This window comes from Parasteatoda tepidariorum, chromosome 2 (assembly GCF_043381705.1).
Source record: "Parasteatoda tepidariorum isolate YZ-2023 chromosome 2, CAS_Ptep_4.0, whole genome shotgun sequence".
Lineage (NCBI taxonomy): Eukaryota > Metazoa > Arthropoda > Arachnida > Araneae > Theridiidae > Parasteatoda > Parasteatoda tepidariorum.
The window spans coordinates 84,994,159-85,016,012 of NC_092205.1; the positions used below are offsets into that span (position 1 = coordinate 84,994,159).

At 27.6% G+C, this 21,854-nt stretch overlaps 1 protein-coding gene across 3 annotated transcripts in view; it reads left to right on the top strand.

The window, feature by feature from the left end:
* Positions 1-2,434: 2,434 nt before the first annotated feature.
* Positions 2,435-21,854, top strand: part of LOC107440765 (endothelial cell-selective adhesion molecule-like) — a 104,725-nt gene continuing 85,305 nt past the window's right edge. For 2 of the 3 annotated variants that reach the window (XM_043044523.2, XM_071177840.1), the window contains exon 1: positions 2,435-2,653. The gene's annotated coding sequence lies outside the window, so the exon portion shown is untranslated. The remainder of the gene's footprint in view (positions 2,654-21,854) is intronic. The other variant, XM_071177839.1, reaches the window with a different exon arrangement.

Sequence of the window (21,854 nt, forward strand, 5' to 3'; positions counted from 1 at the left end):
GAAAAAATTATTGTGATCACAATATTTTGTATCTTAATAACAAAAAAAATGTTGTAATCTTATTGTAATTGTTTAATCTGTTGTATATTGTAATATAACGGCAAAGTGGTAGGAAAAATGTTGGTTACATCTTATGTTTATTTATATGTTTAACAGAATTATGCAATTATCAATTTTATTTATTTTTCAAATCTATGACGATATTTGATCAGACAATTAATAATACATTAACTCATATGAACTGTAGAAAGGAAACGTGAACTTTAAAGATTACAAAATCCATTAAATTCAGCAAAAATACAGCAAAAGCCTAAAACTCATATATTTAGCAATAGCCAGCATAAATCACAATTTATATAACAGAAACAGCATTTTTGAGAAGTAGTGATATGTATAGATCATCGTATAGAATTTATCGAAGCAAAACCTGAATTTTCTTCAGCAAAAAAAAGCCAAGCCAAGTATAAAACCGAGTATGTCGAGGGTGGTAATTCAGTTTATTTTTCAGCTGTTTGAGCTAATAACGAAGTTTTTAGCTCAAGTTTATTTTTTTTTTTGCAATGAAATGCAAAAATTTAAAAATACCGTTTCTGGTTAAAAACTAAATAACATTAACTTAAAAACTTATCACCATTAACTTAAAAACTTATTACCATTAACTTAAGATAGTGAGAATTTTCCTTTTAACTTGTGTACATAAATTATCAAATGAAAAAACTAAGACCAAAGAAAACATTTTATAGAAAACTGAATTTGGACAGATAAATATAGATAAATAACTGAATTTGGGATTGTCAAATGTTTTTAAGTAAAATAGATGGAGATATTTTTAATCAAAAGTGTATTTTAATTAAAATTAAGTATAATTATGTACAAAATAGATGCAGGGATTTTAATTTTGAGTCTTAGTAGTTCAAGGCATTCAAGATCATTCTAAACTTGGCATAATCTCATACAACAGCAGGATTTATTGATGAAAAGAATTTGTGTTGCAAAGGTAATACGTTATAAAGGTAATACAAAGTTAATACGCAAAGATTGGGTGATATACGTTCTTCAAATAATTTATAAATCAGAATAAACGATCGCTCATTTTTAGCTAATCTCTAAGAATGAATGGTTTTACAATGATGTATTTCCTATAGTTAAATTAATAAACTGAACCGTCTTAAAATATCACTAGAAAAAGTTTCATTCATTTTTGCTTTGTTAATGCTCACTATGCCCTCATGTAAAACACTAAGTACCCTAATTATTTATTAGTAAATCAAATATGATCATAGTCAAGATATAAGCTGCCATTATGGGGGATTGTGGTTAGATCCCCAGTGGCGGTTGGAGCCCACCTAGTTGAAAAACGATAAAACAATTTTGACCACGCTGTTAACTTAATACCATTGTTCGCAAGATTGTGAATCCTTAATTCTTCATGACAATCTTGACTGACAAAATGGTTGTTGCGGGACTGATTTAAATTGATAGAACTGATAGCTATCTTAATAATAAAACAAAACTAATGCTACATAAGAATATGGGCCAAATGTATGACAGCTCAATTCTTTTCTTTTTATTCTTAAAAGCTTTTAATTTCAGCACGATTTCCTTATTAACAGCCAATGAATTAATGTATCACTTTAGAATTAAAACAAAATCACACGTGCTGTCTCATAGCAATTATATTATATTAATTCTAAAATATACATTCGCTTTTGTGAAAGATCAGCTACTTTTTATCGACTAAAGATAGCACGTAAAATACTTAAAATAATGTTTTTTTTTCCTGAATACCTCCTGGTTTAGCTGGGGGAAAAACTACTCTCGCTTGGTTGCAATTTTTTTTACTTTTAAGTGAGGAAAGCATTATTTTACACTTAGTAGGTATAGATTGCTTTGTCTCAAATTGCTGGAGTTAGCTACTGAGTGAGATGCAAAATTACATTTTGAATTTGAACGTTATTAACATTAATGCTAATTTTTGTTATATATATATATATATATATAAAATAANATATATATTGTACTTATACGATAATGTTAAAATTGTAAATATCAAATATCCTCATTACTCTCAAATACATTTGCATTGTATGTAATTTGTAATTCCAGTACATAATCTTTTTCTGCTTTTCCAGACAAAACAAAATTCAAATTCCCAAAGCTAATTAGAAGAGATTTTGAAAACCTTAACTACACACGTTAATTCCTGTAGAATAATAAGTGAAGATAAACGAGCATTTTCTAGCATTTTTAAGAATGAGTTTGTAACCCAGTGCGTGTTGGAGACAATTATTTGTTCTAAACCAACCGCGACGAATATTTTCATCTTTACATAGCCATTTCCATATTTTGCTATTATCTTCATAATGATCTCTGCAAAGTGTGCTTATAAGTTCAAAGTTTAGCCGCGAGGGTGCGCCCCAATCGTGCCAACTCTCGAGAGCTGTGTCGAGTTCTCCGTCTGTTCAATCTTTCTTTCGAGAGATTTTCCCGTTCCTCTCCTTCTGAATTTATTTCTCGTCGGAGTTTAGCCTCGATCACACTTCCTTAATGGTTTATCATTCTTGGCGCAAGTTTCATTAAATAGTGGACTTATTCATTTTTTTCTTTCATTTGTGATAAACTCTCTCAGTATAAAATAAGCTGTATAGACAGGGTAAGTGGATTTTTTTTTCTTCTGAATTATCAAATTTCAAAATATAAATTGTTAATCTAATTAATAGTAGCCTATGTAGTGTTATCGGAGTCATACTATTTAAATTTTTACATTTAATTTAAAAAAAGAGAAGTTCACGAGTGAATTAAAATAATCTAATTTTCTTTTTGAATAACTTTAATTGCTTCCTATTTTTATTATCACAATTCCATTTTTGAAAATATATTAAGTGATTTAAAAAAAATTGATACTACAGCTGGCATTATAAAAATTATAAAATGAAAGTATTCATTTATATTTCCTTATAATATAAGATATTTTGAATCGAACTGTTTTATTTTATGTAAAATTTCATTAGGTAATATGCGGTCTTAATTATTTATGTGTTTCCTTACTAGTTTTCTCAAAAAAAATATATATAATTTACTCATTTTGAGTACTGTTAATTTTTTCTAAATTAATAATTTTTTCTTGAGAATGGTTTAATTTAATATAGGAATTAACTTTTATTAACTAATTAAACTTAACCAAGTATTATTATATTTAAGCAAGTGTTAAATTAATGAAATTATTTTCAATAAACATTTAATTTCATTAAAAATATGCACATTAAAATTTGTGTCTGTTTAACTGGCATTGTTATAACCAGATAAATACAAATTACGCATTTTTCTGGATTATAATATTAATGAAGTATTTTTGTTTGCGTAAACTAAAACTATCCTCAATTGAATTTTATAAATATATAAATAAGCATATAGTTATTAAATTATCGTCCATCTCTTAGTAAAGAGAAAACAAGATGTTTTTCTGTCAATGCGTTAATACAGAACATAAAAAATCAACATGAAAAATAGTAAAGATATTTATATTATTATCTAAGAAAAACCTCTCAAGTATAACCATATAAATGAGGAAGGATAGCACAATCTTTTTAAAGGAAATAAAAATTACCTTAATTTAAACTTAGAAGAACAATTTTTGATTTAAACTTAGAAGAATAATTAACTCTTTAATTATAATCTCAAATCTGTTGATTTCGCATAAAAAGTTTTCATTTTTTTAAAATTGAGTTTACGTAATTTACTAAAATAGCAATTAAATATGTCTATTAAATGTACTTTAAATTAATTTACGAGCAAGTATTTGAAGAAAAACGAACAGTGTTTGCAATATGTCTGAAAGAAATATATTTTATAATGCACGAGTAGTACGGAGCATTTAATTCCATAATATACAAAAAATCTTACAATTCTGTAACGAAGCTTACCTTTTTTGGCACGAACATGGCACGATTGCATTTTGTGGAAGAAGTCCTTGTTCTGAATTTATTGAACTGTAATTCGTAACATTAAAACTTAAAATAACCTTTTTAAAAAATAGTAATTGATTTGTCTGTCCAACATGAAATATATTATTAAACTGAGTATTCAGTTCATTATCGTTTTCCTTTTAATAATATTATTTTTAAATCTCGTAGAATTTATTTATGCATATTTAAATCGTTTTCAAGCTTATAATTATTTCGCTTAGAATTACATTTTACATTCTTCAATTTAGATAACAGAAATTACTGTATTTAATTTAAAAATTTTTAAACATTATTTTTCCTGGGTTAATTTTTATATTATAAATATTAAATACTTTAGAAAACTAAAAACTATAATTAATATAATTAACTTTTTCATTTTAAGCAAATCTCATCAAAAAGTGTCGTTTTCATTATTGAACATTATAGTTTTGACATATATTTAGCTTTTCTGCAAACATCCACTTAAATTGAAACAATATTTTAAAATTTTTCTCGGTGTTTAAATTGCATGTAAGTCTCTAAAAATGTTTTTATCGCAATCGCTACTTTTCCTATAAAAAAGAAGGATTCAAGAAATTATAATGTGTTTAAAATATTTATCTCTAATCCTTCATTTTTTTTTCAAAATACACAGCTTTGCTCTTTTCTCATTTAACAATCTTAGACTGAATTAATGAAGCATACATAGAAAAATTTAAATATATGCTATTTTACCAGTTGAATTTGTCTTTAAACTCCCACCTTTGTTTTATTTCATTTATTACTATTCTTTATTATTCGATTGCATGAAACTGTAACTTTTGGAACGAATATTGAGTAATTTTTAAAGAATAAATTTTTTATAAAACATAAAATATACAAATATATGTGGAAAGTGATTCTACTGTGTTAGATACACGCAGTCTCAATAGATGGCGATAGTGTTCCTCAAACTTTTTGTGTAAAAAAAATGTTTAAGTGAAAATAGTTATCTAAAATATGCAAAAAATAATTTCGTTAACTTAAAAAAAATACTATAGATTTTTTTTTATTTATCTTAAATTGCAAAAACCTGTCTTATAATGTTTTGTATAAATATTGATAAAAAATAATGGTATATGTTAACTATTTTCAAATTTTGAGTAAAGTAATGTACAATATGCTGGCTGTTAAATGTTGTAATGTTTTAGATAAATTACTTCACATTTTGATGGTTTCCGTTAGAAATTCGCCAAATTACTTTTAAAATCAGCAATCATTTGTTACAAAAAAATCAATTTTGCTCAAAAGCTTATAATATTTAAACTTAATGCCTAATTTGTTTTAACAAATTCTGAAATTGCTTATATTTCATAGTGAAAAGAAAATTTTCCACCTGTATATACAGAGTCGTTATTGTAATTATTTAAAAACTTTTAAGATATTGTGCTTAAAAACAAGTTTAAAAGATTTATTAAATAGTGTAGGAATTGTAAATTACACTAAATAAATTTAAATTTCCGGTGAAAAAATTGTTTCAAATATATTTTGACCACATTATTCTTGAGAAAAATTGCTATTTCAATTGGTAACAGAAAAAAAGCTATTGACTTAATAAGAAAGCTGTTGACTTAAACAAATAATTACTCTGCGTTAACATTAACATTATACACGGTTCAAACAGCAAAATGAAGATTCAACCAAATGAATTTTTATTTTACTTTATTTTTTTAACAAACATTGGAAAATTTCTTAATGTGATACCTTTTAATTCCAATTTACATTTAAAAAAACCCAGTTCGATTGGCTACCGTCTAATGAATTACCCTTTTTTTCATTCTTAATTCATAAATATGATAAATTTTTTGTAAGTTTGAAGTTTTAATAATTTGTTTTAATCAACAAACTTAAAATGCCATAAAAAATAGCTAATTACAATACACACTGTTGAGTTTTAAATCTCTTGATACGTGAAGGAGTTTTGGGAAACAATAATAAAGAATTCGAATTTTTCTAAAACCACCACTAAAATTTTATTCACACATTCTTACCATGTGTTACATATAAGACCTCCATTACGCTATATAAATACGCAAATTTTAGGAGTGTAATGTACTTCGCATATGAAAATTTAATCTTACATTTGAAAAGGAACTTTCTCGGATATTGTCATGCAGCATGAATTATTTTCTTAAAAATAATACATCAGTTTAATTAAATTTTATTTTAACAGTACTTCACCATTTTTTAGTAGCAGCGACGCGTAGAAACTTTAAAAATGCAAGGCAGAAAGGTTGCTCAAAAATTCAAAAAAAAAATACCACATAGTATTTTAATTAAAATTATATTTTTGTGCAAAAAATCCATTGTAAACATAGATAACTTTGATAACATGCGTTCACAAATGTTCCATCTGATGTGGAATAAAATAGTAAATCGAACAAGCTATATGAGTTTCACATGATTTTCGTAATGGAATCGTATTTCAATATCATTAAGGATTAGTAACTAAAAGCATTTTAATTTAGTTAAAACTACATGAATTTCTTGGAAAATGAATATCATTAAGAGCACCCGTTTACAAATAGTGTGTTGTTTGTGCAATAAAATATTTCCTTTAAGTGGCATAAACTTAGTTTCTCGTTTTTCGCCCCGGAAGGAACCGGAAGTGTTGCTAACTTAGCATTATTCTTGTGTAACTCTGAACCAAAGTCAAGGAAGCAAGAAACATTATACACGCAACACTATTGCAGATCCATTCACAGTGCAGATCCATTCACACAACAAGGGCGACATACAGAGGATTCGAACTCGCAACCATTGGCTTCGCAGTTGTCACGCTGACTGCTTGGCAACTTGGGTGGCTGCTATTAAATAATGAATTTATTAAAACATAAGAATCTCATGTGTTTTTTATGCTGGAATAATCCACACATTGGAAATTAGTAATTAACAAATGCTTAAAGAATTTTTGGAATATAAAACTAATCACGCTCAAATTAATCTTGGAAGCTCTGCAGTATTATTTCTACAATCATTTAAAAAAAAGATTACAAAAATATATTCATCAAAATTAATTTTTTTCTGGAACGATGGATTTACTTGTAATTTTTGAAATATGAACGACATAGTTTTTTTTCTTCAAAATGCTATGTTATTTTCTTTTCTTAATAATTCAGATTCCCAAGCAAAAATTTATTATGAATTTTTCTTAACTCAATTAATTTTAATTTAAATCATTTATTGTCTGCCACAATTATGTTAATTTAATAAATCAAAATGTAATTTTTTCTAGAGCGATGTGTTTATTTGCAATTTTTAAAATATGAACGGCTTAATTTTTTTCTTCAAAAAGTTATGTTTTTTTTTAATAATTCAGATTCCCACGCAAAAATTTATTATAAATTTTTCTTAACTCAATTAATTTAAATGCAAATCATTTATTGTATGTCACAATTATGTTAAATTTAATATAACATTCAGTATAATAAGATGTGCCATAAGAACTTATTTATAGGCATTCAAAATTTTAAGTTTATAAAAGTTTCCCTTGCAGTCATATTTTCATCCACGAAAGAAATATTTAGACAAGTTGAAAAATATTCACTTCTTCCTCGAAATGGCCCTTAGGTTTCATTTTGTCACGTCGAAGAACGCGAATTTTATATTTATGCAAAAAATGACAAAATTAGAATGTAAAGTGGCAATAAAAGAATCTATCTAAATGTTACACTTAAATTTCTCAAAATTTACAGAATAACCATAAAATAAAATTTAATCTAGATAAATAGACTTATCGGCACATTGGGTCGAATAGAGAAACAAAACCATATTTATTTGATATTTCCAAGATACACTTTATTGTAAAATTGTAAAAAATGGTTAAATGTCTAGCAATACAGCAATTTTAATTTTAAAAAAAATAATAAAATTTTTTTCTTCTAAATACTTTAAATTCAAAACACTGCATGTTTTGTGCGTAGTTTCGAGCAGGTTTTGTAATGCTGTAGTAAATGCAAATGTTTGTAATGCTCATTTCTCAGACAATGCCGTTCCCGACTTTTCATTTACATTGTTTTTCTTCAGGTAAAAATATATAAGTTGAATAACCCGCAAGTAAAGACACGAAAATGGATGTTTGTACTTAAATCTTTTTTAAGCAAATGCAATTTAATATATCTCAATGATAAACCAGCAGCCATTGACTCTTTTAGAATTCATTGTGTATTATTTACAGTAATTTTAATGCTGCAATATTTATAATTAATAAATTGAATTTAGAGGCTCGGAAAAATTCAAATTACCCACTTCCTTCGAAAAAGATTAAACGCCGTCGTGCTCACAGTTAGCGAAACCACACTGTCTTACTGACCAGCTGATGCCAGCAATGTGCTTACAATAGTTTCGTTTCTATAAACAAGAATCTTCTTCAGTGTCTAAACACAAGAGATAGTTACGAGACAAAAACTTTGCAATAAGTGAAACAAAATTCGTTTACCCAATAGGAGGCGAAGAAAAAGCTTTAACCAAATCTCTTGCTCCTCAATATTTTTTGTTTTCTCTTTCCCTATTGGTTAAATCATTCTTTTGTTTATTGTAGCATGTTTGTTTCGTTATTTCCTCCTGTTATATTGTTTTTCAACACTGAATAAGATGAATCAAAGCTATAAGTATTATTTTTTTGTCCTTATTTGTGTTTTATTCATAAGAAACAAAAAGCATACTATTATATACCTCTTGAAAATGGATATAGAAACAGCAAACTACTTGCTTGGGTAACTTTTTTTAAATAGTTTTAAAATGTTTAACAACATAAATGTAAAAAAAAATATATTAGGCATTTTATAACTAATATTTATCTGAAGATAATTAAAGTAAAATTTGAATGTCAATTATATATTTTTAATTCCAAATTTCAACTTATATTTTTTGTCACATTCATATTTGTTATTTGTTAGTTATATCCTTATTCGGTTTTTGTATTTATTGAATACTTTAAAATAGTAATGTAAATTATCATAAACAAAGGATTTGTTTTTAAAATATGTTAAAAAGTTCCAGGATTTAAAACACACCTTTGTTCTAGTTTATTTAGATTATTATAAATTTAGGCTTTAAACAATAAATGTATTCTATTCTAAGCAATTTTTTTTTAAAAATTAAGCTTTTCATCTATAAACACTTTGACGACTGTTTCAAGCATTATTTTTAAAACTTTCTTTTGCATATGAATTTAATTAGCAATAAAAATGTTATCTGAAACATATTTTTGAAATAATTTTTAAAAATCACTATTTGCATATGGATGATTTGGTTTAAATTACTCAACAAACATGACTCATGGCAATTTTATCCGCCGAAATATCTTTAATTTTGAGCTTACGCAATGAGATATTTAAGTAACGAGGAGCGAAAATGAGAATTATTCTGAGAGAAAAATGATTCAAGAATACGGAATCAGCTATTTACTTAATGAAGCTTTAAAACTGTACTACTTTACATTAGAATTAACTGACTTCTTTAAAAGTGATTAAATTATATATTCCGTTTAAATTTTCTCAAAATGAAACGCATAAAAAAAGTGTTTCGGAGGAGTTTTCACATTCGATTAGAATAAATTTGCAAATTATATCGTACTCTTTTGCTGATAATTCATATTTATTTGGTTTGAATTAAGAAAAATAGTTTGCGCAAAACTGATCGGTTTAGCAATATTTAAACATGAAGAGTCTTCAAACTAAATATTATTCTGCTTATAAAGTTAATTAGCGAAAAAAGGATAATTGATATTGATTTAGAATTCATAAAATGGCAAGAAATATCGAAAGGAGGTGTTTTTTTGCTGAGAGTGGAGAATTGTGTTATGTAAATCCTGTTATTTCTATAAAGTTATGTACTTGACATGACATTTTTGAGATTAGCTTTTGCATGTCATGGTGAAAAATAGTTTGGGTATGAACTGTTTCACAAGGTTTTACTTTCGATTTGAATAAAATTTAAAAAGACTTTGATTTCTTAGAATGGTTAATTTTTATATACAGGGTGTCCCAAAACGACCGCAAAGACTCTGCACAGCCTTATTCCTCGTTGGGAGTACATAAGAACTGCCCAAAGAAGCATTCCTGTACGATCCATAGTTTACGAGAAAAATACGAAAAAAAAGTATGACGTCACTGCCGGTGCAAGAAAAAAACACTTTATTGTTCAAATCAACAACAGTATTTGCATATCTTTCCAGACGATAATGTTTAAAATGTTAAAATCTTACATCTGCTTCAAATTGTGCATAGAATACTGCTATTGATATGTTTAATAAAGTGTTTTTTCTTTCACCGGCAGTGACGTCATACTTTGTTTTTCATATTTTTCTCGTAAACTATTGTAACTCTCGTAAACTATTTTCTCGTAAACCATGTAAAACTTTTTCTCGTAACTTTGGGCAGTTCTTATGTACTCCCAACGAAGAATCTAGCTGTGCAGAGTTTATGCGGTCGTTTTGTTACACTAGTTTGAAAAATCTGAAAAAAGAAGTGTCTAGTTTAATTGGTTTCAATTTATTTTCGTTTTGCTACAACTGCATAAATTGTTTAGTTTAAGCTGTAAGAAAAAGAATTTTTTTTTAGAAAAGTTGCTTTAGTTTACTGTAACCTTCTTGCTAATCCATTGTTAACAAATCTATAATGTTCAAACCTAATTTCTGATGCAAATATTATTTAATATTATTTTAATTTATCAGGAAACTAATCCTCTTGTCTTCTTATTACCTTTAGATTTGTAATAATTCTGTTTTAAATCTTAAATATCATCTTTTACCTTTTTTAATCTCATTTTCTGTGAAATAAATAGGAATATTTTTTTAAAAATAAGATTTATTGTAAACTGCAGTTTCTGCAAGGAGCCGTAATGGCCCAAATTAAGTATTCATAATCATTCCAAACGTTATAATTTACTTTTTGGACCGACGAGAGTACAATGTAATGAAAAATATGTCAAAAAAAAGTTTTAAATTTTTATTTCAGAAATATATATAGGAATTTCACCTTACTGTTACATTTTTATAAGAGAAATTAGTCTGAAATTATAGTACAATTTTTCAATTTGTTGGATAAGTTAATACTCTTGACAAACTTATAGTTTATATCTTATTATTGTTATGTTTATGACTTGATGATATTATGTTTGAATGACTTTCGAAACTTAGTTCCAAAAGGTTCCACGAGGTAATTAGCTAAACTTTTTTTTGTTGCCTTCTTTGATGTTTCTTCTTTCAAAAAAACCTGCCCCATTTTACCCGTATTGCAAAGGTGAACAAAATATACCGAAAAAAAAAACATAATTTTTGTTTTTCGCATTATTTTGTAATTAATTCGCGTTATTTTGTAATATTACTTCGGAAATATAATTTGCTTTTCATTTTTAATATAAAATTACGAAAATTATTATATTTTCATTGCCATATTTATGTATTTAAACGTACTATATTATTATTTTTATTTTTGCTCGCCATATTTCAGCCGCCATTTTGTTTTTTGCATATTTTCAGTGTATTTCAAAATTTCAACTATAGTTTCAATTTGCCTGCACATAAAAAACCCCAAATTTTGAAACAAATTTTATCGAAATACTAATTTTGGCCACGAAACCTTTGATGCTGGCCCACTGTGAAATGGGGCAAAATTTGTCAATTTTATCATAATACCTTAAAACATAGCATAAAAGCCATTCATTCGAGATAATTTACTTTTCAGTTTCGTAATTTTTACTAAAAGTGTAGTAATAAGAACTCTAATTTTGAAAGCCAGAATTTCCATTAAACTGTTACTATATGCATGTCAAACTTACCCAATGAGTGCTGTAAATACCGCATACTTTGATTTTATTTGTCATAATTATGATTTTATTAACCAGAGTTATATTTTTTTTCTTTCAAAAATCTTATTACTATACCGAACGGCAATTTTACCAGATTTTTTTAAACTATACTTTAACTCTTTATAGTATTTTTTTTCAAGAAAAGTACTTTATATTGCAGTTTAAAAAATAATTTCAATTTTTAAAACATTTTGTCAATATTAAGGTTTATAACAACACTAAGACAAAAGTATCGTCAAAAGTACCAGAGTATGGCCAAGTTACAATATTTCTTTCTCTATGGAAACACCAATAATCTTGGTAATTTTTACCGAAGCGCTTTGGTTACTAGTTTTCTAAAATTAGCAATAATATATGGCTATAAAACGTGTATTAAAATTCTCTAAAAGTGGTAAAATTTCGTAGTTTTGGCATATTACGGTGAAGCATGACATTAAAACCTTCTTTTCTGTTAAATTTATAATTTTGAAATGTTCGGTACATCGTTACCATATTAACGGAAAAATTATCAAATGAATAGTTTAAATACCATGTATTAGGGTTTTATTAACAAAAACTATATTTTCTTCTACCAAAAATTTTATTACCATATAGCGCGGTAATTTTATCATGATTTCCTTTTCTCTGTGTATGAGGAGATGGAATATACATTATTAAATATTTATAAATCAGTATATTTCCTGCATACTGATTTATATCTAATGATTCTTGACCCATTTACATGATTAAAACATTGTATGAAAATTACTAATTATTAAGAAAGTACAATATCATTCTTTAATTTATTGAAACTTAATTTTTTGATATTTAGTGTGTTAATATTTATAGTTTAAGTTTTTCCGAATTCTGAACTATTAAGTTAAAGAAAAATCTTCAGCAAATTAAATTATATTGGAGATTTTTTGATGAGAAAATATATTCATTCTATGATTGAACTTACTATTCAATTTCGGTTATTTTCCTTCAAAAATGATTCGACGACAAATAATTTCTCTTGAATGATTATTCTGATATCGAATTCTCACTTTCAAACCAGATGTTCAATAAAAAATCAAAGGAACTTCGGAACGAAGCGAATAGATTTTGTTAGAGTTTATTTATTTTGTATCGCTATTACTTTACAGTGTCTCAATCAATATTTGGTTAAAAGTGTATTAGTTTTGAGATTTTCGTCAAAGATGGTTATAAATAAGAATTTAAACTTATCTTTAAAGCTGAACACCTTAATAAATACCATTAACTTATTGTATGAAAAATAATAAATTTACATTTTAAATAGCTGATTAGGAACTTTGTAACCGAAATGAAATCAATCCTAATCGAATTTTCTGGAATTAATATATTTCGGTTTCTTATTACTTTTCTAAACTCTAAGTGTATCAGCTTAAAACATTATCACTTTTGAGGCTTTTAGATATTTTGGCATGCATGCCGATTCGTATAATTTTTCAATACTCAGCTCCTAGAAAAATTGCTTTTTTTCCTTAGATAGCAATTCTCGTTTAAACGTTTATCGAGTGATCATGGAAAAAGTTTATTCAACGCTGTTAGAATTTTCATTCCAAGATTACGATTAAGTAACCGGAAGCAGACTGTCTATCTAGTTAGCTGTAAAGATTACGGTAAAGAATATTTTTTAACTTTACGGGCTTGAAACCGTTTACAACTAGCATGGCTATAAAACTATGAATACAAAACTATACGGGTTTTTTGCCGTTTTCAACTAGAATAGTTTCCGAACCGTAAAAATGAATTTGACTAGACATTGGAGCTAGGCTTTACATTAGGTAATGGTCATTGATAAGTGCTGGACAGTGGGAACTCTTCATGTGTCAAAGAGAATGGAGGAAATATTGTGGTGTCAACGTTGGAACTCGAACTGTCTGCCACGAGACTGACAGATTAGCACTCTCGTCTGTAATATGTACCCAGCTGCAAGAACTAAGTAGCTTCATTAGGTGGGCTTAGTTGATGCGATAAAATTCTGGTTGTTTAACCGTATTAGGTGAAAACAGTCAATAAACGATTTTATCACGGTTAACAGTTCTAATACCATCTTATTAATGGTCATTTAACAATTTTTTTTAAATATGTTAAAATAAGTATTACATAAATTGTTATTTAACCATTTTTTACACGAAATTTCTAACAGTGAGTGCATTAAAAATTCATTTCAATCTTTCTGCGACTTTTCCTTTATTTATGTAAGGATATCAAATGTGGTGGCATTTATTCATTCATTGGAAACTTTGTGTCAATAAATAGGGCCCCTCAGGATGTCGATACTTTTTACTGTAAATTTAATACATGCAGTGAAATTTTAAGGTAAATATTAAATTTATCTTAAATATTCAACAGACTTCCATTTACATTTTGTTTAAAAAGTGAATGGTCACTTAGTAACGCTAGATTTCAGACCAATTGCCACAAATCAGCAGGCTAACTGCTGGGTAATCATGAAATCTCAGCGTGATTTTTTTTTAAAATCTTATAACTGTGTTATGAAACCAGTTGTGATATAATAGCAGATGAGAAGATAGCTCTATTATGGAGCTCTATAAAATTAACGATTATTTTTCCCAATAACATTACCCAAGAATGAATACAGATTACTCTCGGGAAAAATAAATTCTGGTAGCGATACTTATATGGTGTTTGTAGATGTATGGTGTTGATAATTCTGGTTGAAAAAAATTTATAAATCTGGTATTAAAAACTAAATTAAACAGTAATTAAACGATTCATTATGTAATTTTATGGAAACAATTCAACGGAAATTCTAATTTTCAAAATTATAGTTCTTATTACCACGAATTTAGTAAATAATGCAAATCTGGATTTTTTTGTTCCGTAATTTAATAAAATTTGTGAAAAGGATTATTTCTTTATAAAACTCTTGAAAAACATTCAAGAAAATTAAATAAATGTGTAGGAGAATTATAAATTATACAAAGAGATTGACAGGGATTCTTCCTATCGCATATTGAAACAAATTTAAGTTACACATTTGAACGACAATCGCAGCTTAGTTCAAATAATATTAAGAAAAAAAGTACTGAGACTAAAAAAAATCCCGGATAAGATTACGGTATAAAGTACCGGAACTTCAAGTGCATCATCTAATCCATCTTTACCATAAAATGTTACAGTGAAGTTTATACAGTAATGCTTATTTAGTTTCTGGCATTCATGTGTTTTACGATGATTATTACTGAGAAAATTACTGTATACCAGATTTTTGTTCCATTCCATGCTCCTGCAAAAATTGATTATACGGTAAAATTTAGCGGCACATTGAATGCCAGTACTTTGTACCTTGGTTTTTTTTACGGTAAAAAATTCTTTTAAAAATTCATTCAAAATATAGAACGAAATCTTGAGAAGTTCGCTGTTTTTTTTATTTAGACTATCAATACTTTTCAACGTTGCTGTTTATTGATAGTGTTATTGATAATTTTGCAAAAATATTGTTAAAAATATACTACGGACATTATAATGGCATTTTTATGTAATAAGGGAATAAATAAGAATAAATAAGAATCTTTAAAAGTTCAACAAAGTAGACAACGCGTAATGAAATGATTTATTCGCATTTAGAGTTTTTATGCATTCACGATTTTAAAATTATACAATGACTTGGAAATGTATTTTAGCGTTGTTGTTCAGTTGTGCAACGTGTTAATATTATTACATTTTCAGTTCCCAAAAATAATAAAATTTATAGTTATATAATACCCTCATTGCAGATAGAAGCAGTAATGTTTATTTTTAGTGTAAAAGTTTAAATGATGGAAAAAAATCTTTTTTCTTCATTTAAAGAAAAATACAAATTTTTTTTTCAAGAAGCAGACATAGAAAGCTTTATTAGATGAATAGCGAGATAAGTTAGTTTTTTAACCTAGTTGTTGACATGAGCGATCGTAACTGTAATCTTTTAGTTAAACATTCGTCTCTCCGTTATATTTCCTCGCTGGTCGAACAGTTTCTCGTAATAGTTTGAATAAATATATTGCCTGCAAATCAGATTTTTCCCAAAAACCTTTCATTTTTCTTTCAATTTTTTATTCTTAGGAATATATTCCTTATATTTTTCTTATAGCTGTCAATTGTATTCCTTTACAATTGAAAATGTACTGAATTATTTCAACTATATTTTCAACAGAGATTGATAATAAGATTTAGTTCGAAAAAAAGTTATATTCAATATGAAAAGTTTAAGTTTCAAATACATTCAATTTGATAATGTTTGGAATATATTCTTATATAGAATGTACATAATAAAATTTATAAAAATATTAAAGTTAGGCTGATCTTTATGAATTCAATAATGAATTTTTATTACTATGTATAGTATGTTAGGTTATTTTAAGATAAACTTTTTCTTCTTTTTGAGTTCGATGCAATTGAATTTTGTAATTTATATAATACATTTGGTAAATATGACATTCGAATTCGTTATTTTTCATTTGTGGGATGCATATTTTCTTTTACAGTATATTTTCGTTTTGTTTTTATGTCTTTGTGACTGAGTTAACTCATTGAAGGACTACGGTTTTCAAAACAAACTATGAAGTAAACAAAATAAAGCAAAAAGTCGTTTAAATAAATTGTTCCATTGGAGCCAAACTAAAATTATTATGACAATTTATTTTTAAAAATAATTCCTGCTTTTTAAAGAGTTAACAGTTTTTTAAAGCATCAAATTGTTTAAATTTGAAAAAAGTTGCGATTTTTTTGTTTTACAATGGAATTAATACTAGATCTCTCAGCGGTTTCATCACCATTTTTGTTTTAACAATAGAAAATTAAGAGATTAAGAAATCAATAAAAGAGAAAAAAAAGTTTTCTCTAATTAGATTTGATTTTTGTTATACTTTTTGGTTTTGAAAGCAAATAATTTCAATAAATTTTATGCAGAATATTGATCAACTAGAAGTGAAATTTAAGAAACTATTCCTTTTAACTTAAATAAAAATTTAAATCTTATGATAAGATTTTTTACACTATTTAAATCTGGTAAAAATATTAATTATATTCTTTTCTTGATTATCGAAGTTCTAAAAGTTTAAAATTATGCTTAAAATATTTTGTGGTGATTTCAAACGAAACCTAACTTATTCAGGAATATAAATTAAAAGTTCAGACTTCTCAAAAGAAGAGTTTAAAACATGAAGAGTTTTAGGGACACGGTAAAAAGTACCGGCACTCAGGGTGCTGGTGCTTTTTATCGTGAACAGAGCTTTAAAATGTATTTTACGAATGATGCACCCGAAATTCCGGTACTTGATACCGTAATTAATCCATAGACTCAGGTGATTTGTAAGGTAAAATAATATAGTTCTACCTTCTGCAGAAGAATGAGAGAGTAGCGTGTTTGTTTTCTATGATCATCAATTTAGCGTGAGGGCGAGAGAGTGGTTTTTTGACGCCGGCTAGGTTCAAATTTGGGACCTTTTAAGTCTGCAGCTTAAATCTTTGACCACCATTGTTATACAGTTACTTCTATAAGACTTTAAAAGCTTTATATGCTGTTGTTGACGTGTGCCTGTTTAGGCAGAGGGGGTGCAATAGTTCTTCTTTTCCAGTGGCGCCATCTATGGCCAGGAATTCGACTTCTGCCATACCGTACGTCACACCCGTTTATAGGGCTGACACATTCATACATCCATTCGTTCATCCACAGATCGTAATTTTGACCAGAATCAGAGAACGATCGATCTCCAATCCAGTACCCCCGGAGGTTTTAATTTGTTATGGGAACATGGAGGACTTTTGTGACTCGACAGATTTAACGTCCATCAGTCATTTTAATGCACGGGGAACCATCGGCCGGCGGGGTTCGAACCCACGAACTATCGAACATGGGCCCCAGGCTATCCCGGCCGAAAGCTTTATATTATATATATANATTGAGTCCTGGATCTAGAAGTTCCGATTATTAGATCAAAAGTTATTCAGAATGTTCCGTTTTGTTTGTTTTTATCCAAATTATATTAATGATTTACTGGAAGCTTACTGGATTTTATGTAAAGTGTGTGGGTCAAATATTTTAAATGAGATAGTTTTCTTTTATTTATTTCAGTAGATAGCCTAATTGATTTTACGTAAAAATATTGGTTATGACGTAGATATTTTAATATATATATAAACTGCCAACTCAACTAAGTTTTTTTAAGTTCATTGCAATTACGGGTATTAGGTTTTTTCCTCAAAGAAGATAATATGAATGTATAAATTAAGGCAAACTCTCTCAATTTTGCGTACATTTCTTAGAGTATTTTGCCACTCGCATGATATCAATATTTTGAATTGATTTCGTGTTGTAACTAAATTGTCTCTTGAGCCACTCTCAATCATTTCAATTTTTGCAATTGCGGTTCATATAAGTCAATCAATCGCCTTCATCTAAAATGAATTTCCAATCATTTCTCACTTCGAAAACACTGATTTTGTTCCATCTTAATCAGAGCTCACAATTAGTATTTGATGGAGTGTAACTTCTTTAACTTTTCAGCTGCGATAGACGATAATTAGCTGTATTTTTAACCCCTTAACGATCGGTTAATTTTCAAGAAAACGGTCATAAAAGTGCCTATTTTTTAATTAGTGCTATTTGATTAGAAAATAAACTAACTAGCTGCAATTACCTTGAAAATATCTTGGTACTGCCATCTGGTGAGTAAATTAAGAAATAAAATGTTTTCCGGGCAAAAGAAATGAATTAGTTTTACTCTTATTGGCGCGTTACTGTTGAACTCTCCAGCCCGGAATTATCACGGGAGCGAGAAATAGATGGCGAAACATTACCCCGTCATTTTCACGGGAGAGAGAAGGAAGGGGTTAAACAGCTAATTGTCAACTATTGATGCAAACTTGTAAATTGTCGTCTATAAATTCCCTTCAAATGGAAGAAAAAATATTGCTTTCTGCAAATGTTGTTCAAATAACTCAGAAATCGACACATTCGGGTTTAAATAATTTGATATTACAAACTTCAATATAGTGGGTACATAATAGTACTTTCATTAAAAAGTCGTACCCTAAAAAATATATTTGTTTTATTGAAAATAAAATTAATAACTCGAATCATACATAAAAATAACTTGTTTTAGATAATAAACAGTATGTATCTCTGGGTAACATAAGAAAATAATGACCTAAAACCATTTCCTTCGTTATTGGTGCATTCTTATTTAGCCAGAAAATCATATGATCGACAAGGGTCTTTAATAAATAATGAAGATGTTTAATTAATAATGAAGATAGTCATCAGTATAATAATGTATTTTCTGTAACAAATGTTGGAAAAACTAGCTAACGCATATGATTTTTCCTACTTCGATTTATTTCGAAATGATTATGAAGCGTTTTTTTCTTATTTATTTGTTGAATATATTAATTGATGATACAGATATTGATTAGATTACAATCGTGCACACTGTGCAAATGAAAATTAAAAAAGCATGAACCACGATCACGTTGCATGACTTTTGATCTAATATCTGGATCTTTACGTTAAGACTTAGTCTTAATGGTTTGAGGGGGTGACCTCAAATAAGCTAATTAATTTGTATACGATATTTAAAATTACAAAATCAGACACACAAACATATTTTCTCTGAATAAACATAACTTTTAAAAAGTCGTAATTTTGAAAGTCGTGATTTCTCAGGGGGTCAAACATTGGACCACTTTACTGATCCAAGTAATTGGGACAGTATATTTTAGGTTGTGGGTACCCCCTATATTTTGGGGGTCAGAAGTCCTTACGTCATAAGACGGGTATGTTTATCAACCAGTATCGCTTACAATTAAGATTGAGTCCTGGATCTAGAAGTTCCGATTATTAGATCAAAAGTTATTCAGAATGTTCCGTTTTGTTTGTTTTTATCCAAATTATATTAATGATTTACTGGAAGCTTACTGGATTTTATGTAAAGTGTGTGGGTCAAATATTTTAAATGAGATAGTTTTCTTTTATTTATTTCAGTAGATAGCCTAATTGATTTTACGTAAAAATATTGGTTATGACGTAGATATTTTACTTCGATATATTTCAGTGGTACAAAGTATTTTTCACAGAAAAACATTGATTGTTAAATATTTTTTTACTAATTGATCCAATTTTTAATACTTCTTTTTATTTTAATTTAGATTATTTAAAAAAAATTCTGTTTTTATTGCATAAAACTGATTTCCAAATACCGATAAGCACCCAAACTTTTCATATAAAACAACGATAAAGAAACTATTTTTCTTCAGGAGTTCAAGAGAAAGAAAGATCGCAAGAAAAAAGGCGCTGAGAACAATAAAAGGAAAAATGGAAAAGGAAAAAAACTTTTTGCACAAATGGTTTCCAAAGAAAACCATCTCACGCAATGCCAACTAAAAAAATGAACACCTTACAAAGAGAGCTTGACCTCTCTTTAAGCGATGGTTTGAAAAAAAAAATCGTCATCAGGCTCAGACTGCGAGACCTCCAAAACTTTGAGACATTTTTTATCCTTTCAACAGAATATTAATGTGAGAAGTAACGATATAAATTGTATCCGACAGCTCATGCTACATATTTCATGAAAGAATAAAAAAAAAGAGTACTTGAGAAGATAAATAGATGTGCCCCTCAAATAGTAATTTATATTCTTCTAATATAAGGACATGAATGTTACGTATGTTTTACGTTCACGCAATGCACTGGGTCGCATATTTTTTATTCGTGATGCAAAGAAAATTTGACGAAAAGGTTTTGTTCTAAAGGAATTTCTTTAAAACTATAAAATAAAAGTGTTCTTGAATAAGTTAACGTTCATTGAAAATGTCAGAAACTTCTGAAATTTCATAACGAATTCATCTCGTAAAGATAAATGCTAAATAATTGTTAGTATTATTTCATAATTTTATGTATCACCCTATTAAAATGGTCTAAATGAAATTAAATTTAATTACAACCTGGGAAACAAGTGTTTTGCAACATTTATGCAAATACTTGATGTTGCTCAATTCGGTATGCAGAGATTTCAAATCTGATAATATTTTTGATACTAAAGTTACACTTTTGTAGACATTTTCAGTCAATTTTTTGTCAAAATATACAAGTTTAAAGCGATATATATGAAGAAAAGCACACAAATGTTGCGACAAGCCTCTAAGAAAGTTAAAGCACGTCATCAGGACTAAAGCTGCATAGAAACGTGCATATATATATATATATATATATATTTTCTNAAATCTTCCGAACACGCCTCACTCCCAAACAATAATTTTTCAAATTGGATCATATTTGTAGTTATTTAAATCAGAGAAAAACAGTTATTTATCATGAAAATGTCTTTAATTTGCAAAATGAATTTATTTATGAACTTTTGAATATAAATTTTTAAGAAAATGAAAACTGTATTTTTTAGATTTTTTATTTTAGTACAAATGTAATTCCGTTAATCTAACAGATATTCTTAATAACTATTAGACCGTTTTTTAAAATAAAAAATTCCAAAATTTATTTTTGCATGTAATTAGAGCGGAGAAGAATATATATATATATATATACTGGCTTACCTCGTAAAACAAGAAATCGTTGGAATTGGAACATCTTTGACTGCTGTCTTTATGAAATAAGGTGACCAAAAAAGTACGATAGAAAAATTCCAAATCACATTATTTTAAAAAAATGTACAGAAAAAATACATTTAAAAGAAGTCCTTTACTGAAAAAAGTATATTTCATGGAAACAAATACTGACCCTCAGAGTATCAATACCTTTTACCACAAAATGTACTTTTATAAGAACATGTTACAAGGGAAAAATACATATTATACCGTAATAACAAGTAATAAATGCCGAAAATCAGTGAATTAATTTAATTAAATAAATATTACTGTAAAAATTACGATATACTAATTTAATGTACAGCTGGAAATAACGGGTTATGCACCTAAAGTGCCCTCGGGTATGCTGAGGAAAAAAGTATAGACAAAATTACCAGCATTTAGTTAAAGGTATCAAGCTTTTGGCTTTATGAGAACCTCAAAAAGCTCGGTAATTTTTACCGCTAAGCTTTG